At 40.3% G+C, this 6,000-nt stretch overlaps 1 long non-coding RNA gene across 4 annotated transcripts in view; it reads left to right on the plus strand.

Moving 5' to 3' along the window:
* LOC138829312 (uncharacterized) overlaps nt 1-6,000 on the plus strand; it is a 181,207-nt gene that overhangs the window by 105,241 nt on the left and 69,966 nt on the right. Inside the window, exon 1 of one of the 4 annotated variants that reach the window (XR_011372540.1) lies at nt 2,926-3,051. The exons of the other annotated variants lie outside the window; for them this stretch is intronic. This is a non-coding gene — a long non-coding RNA (uncharacterized lncRNA). Of the gene's footprint in view, nt 1-2,925; nt 3,052-6,000 lie in introns of those variants that run through there. 4 annotated transcript variants of the gene reach the window in all.

Raw genomic sequence — 6,000 nt, forward strand, 5'->3', positions numbered from 1 at the left:
CTTACTCATTCTTCACTGTTCTTAGTCACAGTTCCTAGATTTCTAGAGGGTTGTGTGTTGTAGTGGTGGCTGGGGTATAGTGCCTAGTAATATCACCAGTAACAAATGCTCCATATAGTTAGATATTCCGTTGTACACAATAAAGAGTTTTGAATTTCTTTGCTCCCACCAAAACAAAAGTGTCTACCTGGAACTGTGATATCTTCATTGTCTCTCTGCCTTTGCTCCTTAGCCATCCCCAAATCTGGATAAATTAGTTGGAATGTGAGGAGTGAAGCATGGAGGATAGAGGAGAGGCAGTTTTCATTTGAAGTGTGGGGAACTGAATTTGTGCAGACTTGGTGTAGGTGTAGGTGTTTGTGGAAGTGTAGGACCAAAGATGTCAGGATCCAGGATATTTTCTTTTCCCAGAAAGAGAGAGAAAGCTCAAGTGCTGGACAGAAAAGAAAGAAACCATGTTCTTCTCCACATCTTCTACCTGTCACTTGTCCACTCTCACTCTTACTCATCATGCATGTAGCTCATGGTTTTTCTGTTTTCTAGAAGCATAGAACAGGCCAAGGCTGTTGGATTTTGATGACAAATTTTACTCTGATAGGCTTGCTGTAGAATCAAACTGTTGCTTAAGTAATGTTTCTATGGAAAAATTAATTACAAATTCTAAAGGCATATATCAATTCACTTTTGGAATGAAAATACGTCTGTCCCGGGGGGGGGGGGCTGATACTATGAAGTTCATTGAGTAAGTAACAATGTATTTGTATATATTTGTGTTGTATTCCAATTATGTTGTGAAAGCTAGTATACAATTTAGTATGCTTTATTTTAAAAATGAGTTCTATATTTATGAATGAAAGGATAGGTGACACGTGAATTTTAGGAGATGTATATTCACAAGCCATCAGCATTTTCGCCTTAATACTTATTTAAAAAAAACTAATTGTAATAGAAAACAAGAATGCCTCATGTGAAATTTTCTCAGTAGAGATAGAGCAAAAAACAAGTTTATCATGCAATAAAAATATTATTTGGAAACTTTTATTATGCCACTTTACAAGGCCATAAATGTTTTATCTTTCTTTTTTTAAAAAAACAGAATTCTCTGCTGTGTATGTGTGAGTATGTGCAAATGTGTGTTTTCCCAACAGAATTAATAAAGTCAAAGTGACAATGCAAGGACAGTGCTGGTTTCCATAGGAGTATATTTCAAGAACAAAGCAAATAAATAATCACACTTGCTTCTAACTAGTAAAACTCAACTTGATTAATTGCAATATGTGTGTGTGTGTGTGTGTGTGTGTGTGTGTGTGAGAGTGTGTGGAGAGAGAGATTGCTATGACTATGATCTAGCATCCACTTTTCCTCTCCATTCTAGTAATTAGAGGGATATTAATATGTTATATTCTAAAACTTGAGAGTGAAATTTGGAAGTGTACCATTAGTTCCCCCACAATTTAGCACATGCCCATATAATGATACAAGAGAACTTACAGTATTCACTTGTCAAAACATACCTGGAAGCTCTTGGGAATATTAGAGCAACTGACGACAGGTAGCATAAAAAGAAAGAAAGAAAAAAAAACTCAGCCTTCTTAGTTTGGAAAGATTCAGCAGAATATCTTAGAATGTCACTTTGGGCATTTAAAAAACCCAAAGTATTCCATGAATGCCTTCTACAATTAGAAAAGCAACCGCAGGTGGAACAGATTCAAAAGTGCTTACCAAGTTGTTCAGTCTCCTGTGGCCACAAAGACAAGAAATTGGTCTAAGGTTTTTTTGTTTTGTTTTGTTTCGTTTTCCTTTGAATACTAATGTGAACTAGCAGTGTCACCTTATTAAGGGTCTCAGTGTCATTCCCTTAAAATCACAGACACCCTACCCAATTAGAACTGTACTTTGTGGGAATCAAAGACCCACAGTCCAGGCACACAGAAGAACTTCTCTCTGCCCAAGAGCTAAAAGACATGCTTACACTGGGCCATGGGGTGTCTGCTTTGGCCCCCTGAAAATAAACGTATCTTTTGCATATATCCTCGTTCATGGTTGCCAGCACGCTGCCAGGGAGAATGGCTATTTTAAATGGCGAGTCTTTCTGTATCAGCAGGAAGAATTTATATCCAGTCAGAGAGAAAGTAGAGAGCAGCTCTTGTTGTTCGTCACAGTTTAGTGCAGGGAAGTGCTTTGCCCTAAAGGTGCCAGGTAAAGAGAATTGCCAAGTAAAGAAAATTTATCGAATGCGTTTTCCAGAAGGGAAGCATAATTTGACATTTTTGTTTTTAGGATCTCAACAACAACAACAACAACACACTTCCCTTAAATAACAGCACACATAAAAGCAGAAATCCCACTCTGTCTTGGAATGTACTTTATGTAAATTTTCTTCTCTTTAATCATGTTTTCATTTATGATTATCTTAGAGGCTTGTCTTTATTTAGATGTCTGTCTGCATCAGGCATATCAGGAGTTTATTAGTCCTCACCCCCACCCCCATCTCCTGCCCTCTCTTTATAGGAACAACATCATTGCATACACACCTGTCCTAGAAGTAGCACAGCCCCCACCTCCAAGACACCCAGGGACCACCAAAGACTCAGGCTTGCCTTTCAAAGCCAGAGAAAGCCCCACCTCCGTTTCCAGGTTGGACAGTATCCCCTTCCTTGGCTTTCTTTGGCTGCTGGCACCTTCCATCACTGGGATTTTCAGTCTTTTCTCCTCCTACCCAACCCCCTCCCTCATTTACACTACAATAGAGGTTTGCCTTACTTGTTCTTGGAGTTTGTTGGTTTGTTCAAACTATTCTTAGTAGTACCACCAAAGTGCCTATTACAGGAACTTCTGAAAAGTTACACTTGACTAAAACAAAAACAAAAACCGAAAACCCCAAAAGTCTACATAAAATAAATGCCCCTCTCATTTCAGATCTTCTTCTCCGGTGTATATATTTGTGTAAGGATGAATGCCAGGCTGTCCCTCTTTACCGAAGTGCCAGCATCTCCAGCTTTATGTTCCAACTTGGTTGGGGACAGAGTGAAAGGTCCCACCTCTGAGCAGGTAAAATATGTTTTCGAGGGAAAGATTGCTTGGTCGTAAGGATGACAACAATTAGCACATGCTCCTCATTAACAAATGGAGATTAGAAAGCAGCCGAGATGGCAAGCTGCCATCCGCATGATAGTTAAGGGGCAGTTTAATTTCTAACGAATGTGAGCACTGGATCAGTAACAATATTCGACAAAATGCCGCCTGCACTCTCTTATGGCTTTCATTACCAAATTGAAAATCTGTGTAGATTTCTGAAAATTACTTTTAAATGTAGCCAATCTCCTAGACTGCAAGGCTTGATTTGCTGGTGAGGGAGCCCTGCTGTGAGATTTTAATGAAAGATCATAGTGGCCCTCCAAGGCCGGCAAAGAGCTATGGGCCCTGGAAGACCCGAAATAATCTGTTTTACTTTTAATGGCAGCCATTTTATATTCATTAAGATCAAAATGCAGTTTTGCAGGCAAATTGCAAAGCTGTTCCACTCACAGCTTGAGAACCTGGAGGCCCTACAGCTTTTTATCTTGTTCATAAGCAAATATGCAGTTAATATCTTTTAATATGCTTTGATGCTTGCTACCTTATGGGTACATTGTACCAAAGGTTAGAGAACTGCATGTTTCCTCGGCACAGCCAGCCACGAACTAAAGCGGTCGCCTTTTTTATTTCCATAATGGTAGAAGAAATGAGTCTTTCTCTTTTAATCCCCCTCCCCATTTTTTTAAAAAAATATGAGCTCTGCTCAGATAAATTGTAAAGCACTATATAGTGTACATCCAGGGTCTCAATGAAGGCATAGATTTCCCCTAGAATCCATCTGTTGGTGGTTTATATTATTTAAATTTATACAGTCACATTATTTAAATGTAAACAGCCAAATAAGATAGGATCAAATCATTGGCATCTGGAAACTGTGCTCTCATCCTCTTTGATTGTGAGGTTGTCTGCATTAATAATGGAGTTCTAAAGACTGTGATTCCACCTGATATACTGTATGACCTTAACAGTTGTGATTTTATCAGCATTTCACTGTAGTAGAAAATGAAGGTATTTTGCAGCTCATTTCCAGCAAAGCTAGTTTGCATTATCTTCTGTCCAGAACAGTCTTGCCTGTTTTGTATGTTATAAAAGATCCCCCACTCATTGCCCCTTTTCTGCCATGCAGCTGTACTTCCGGTCTGAAACATGTTGTAGATTAAATTCCATCAGATTTCCAGTAAAATACACATGGCACTGTGCTGAATGAAAGAGAAGGCAGGAAGGAAGTGAGGGAGGGATGAAAGGAAGAGAGGAAGAAGGGAGAGAGGAAAGGAAGGAAGGAAGGAAGGAAGGAAGGAAGGAAGGAAGGAAGGAAGGAAGGAGGGAGGGAGGGAGGGAAAAGAGGAAAGGAAGAAGGGAGGGAAGAAAAGGGAGAAGGAAGAGAGGATGGTAGGGAGGGAAGGAAGGAAGGAAGCAAGGGAGGGAGAGGAAATGAAAGAGAGGAGGAAAGGACATAGGAAAGAAGGAAAGAAAGGAGAAACAAAGCCTCCCAATCTACCCTTGTCTAAGACAAGAAATAAAATTGATCCAAATAGATCTTACTGCTCAACCCATTACCCCATCTTAATTCTGCCTTAAGCAAAAATGCAGAATTAGACATGATTATCTGGAATCACAGGACCATCCCAATAGTTACAGAAGCAAAATTTAGTAGATTGTATTGAGTAGAAAGAAGAAATAAAAGACCCATCAGATTGATTTTAACATGCTAAAAGATTTGGAGTCCAAGGCAGGCCATTTTTGGGGTAGCAGACACAGGCCTGTTGCTCTTTTCCCCAACTTCCTCTGACTTTGGAACTTGTTCAGCTATAAGATACTAGAGCTGGGGAGCAGTGGCAGTGTGCCAAGGAAGCCTTCCTGCTCAAGCCAGTAAAGACCTAGGGTTCTGTGCATGCTTGTTTCACTTTGTAGCTGTGGGAGACACCCTTCCCCTCCCCCGCAGCCAACTCAAAGAGCACTATGGGGTCAGCTAATTTAAGAATGAGAGCCAGCCCCTTTAATGAAACTTAATACCCATTGTGCTGTCTCCAAAAAACTAAGAAGCATAAGAAGGTTCTGTGGAAAGGACGGCCTTTGTATGTGAAGGCGCGCCCGGCCTCTGTTCCTTACTGTGCCCCACAGGCATACTATAATGCTGGATGACATGTTTACAAGTCCTAACATTGTACTTTGTGCAACTGCATAGCTTCTTTACAGACCTAAGAATGTAGGCTTTGACTGTCTGATGAAGGAATTTGATAACCCTTTGCCTGGGTCTCTGGGAGGGGGTGAAGGTGTCTGGTCTGCCAAGGCACAATTTAATGGGCTTCTGAAAACACTCAAAAGGCAGACAGAAATGTGTGGATGGGCAACCAGCCAGGGTGACCTGGGTGATGGGGGGGGTGGGTGAGGTTGAGAAGGAGTGTTTCAGGCCAGAGCAGGGTGGGGGAGGGCTGTGGGGGTTTTCTAGAAGCATCAGAGTTGACTGTAAAGCAATAACAGAGCTTGAATACAGCTCTGTAACTTAAGAGCGAAAGCATTCCCACCTGTCCAACTTTAAAAAGGGAGATGGAAAAATGTAAAGAACATATAATTAATTTCAATTACAAGCATCGTGTATCTCAGACTAGATAGGCACTATCTTCATTTTCTGTTGGTTCAATGGGCTCCAATACAAAAGTCACGTAAATTAAATTAAATGAAAACATAAAATTCCCTCTCACGTATCTTTGTTTTCCATTCTTAATGCCTCTTGACATTTAGTCTTTGATATGCTACACTTTTTTTTATCTGCACAAACATATACTTCAGATGTTGATTTCCAATCAATCCTTCCCCTTTAGCTGGTATCATCCACCATCATGGGAAAATTAACATCTCAAGATTCTTTGGGAACATGATCAGGAAAGTAATGGAATGCACTTCAATACAAGAGGTTCCATC

This window comes from Dipodomys merriami, unplaced genomic scaffold, assembly GCF_024711535.1.
Source record: "Dipodomys merriami isolate MVZ:Mamm:240054 unplaced genomic scaffold, mDipMer1.0.p SCAF_17, whole genome shotgun sequence".
NCBI classification, from domain to species: domain Eukaryota; kingdom Metazoa; phylum Chordata; class Mammalia; order Rodentia; family Heteromyidae; genus Dipodomys; species Dipodomys merriami.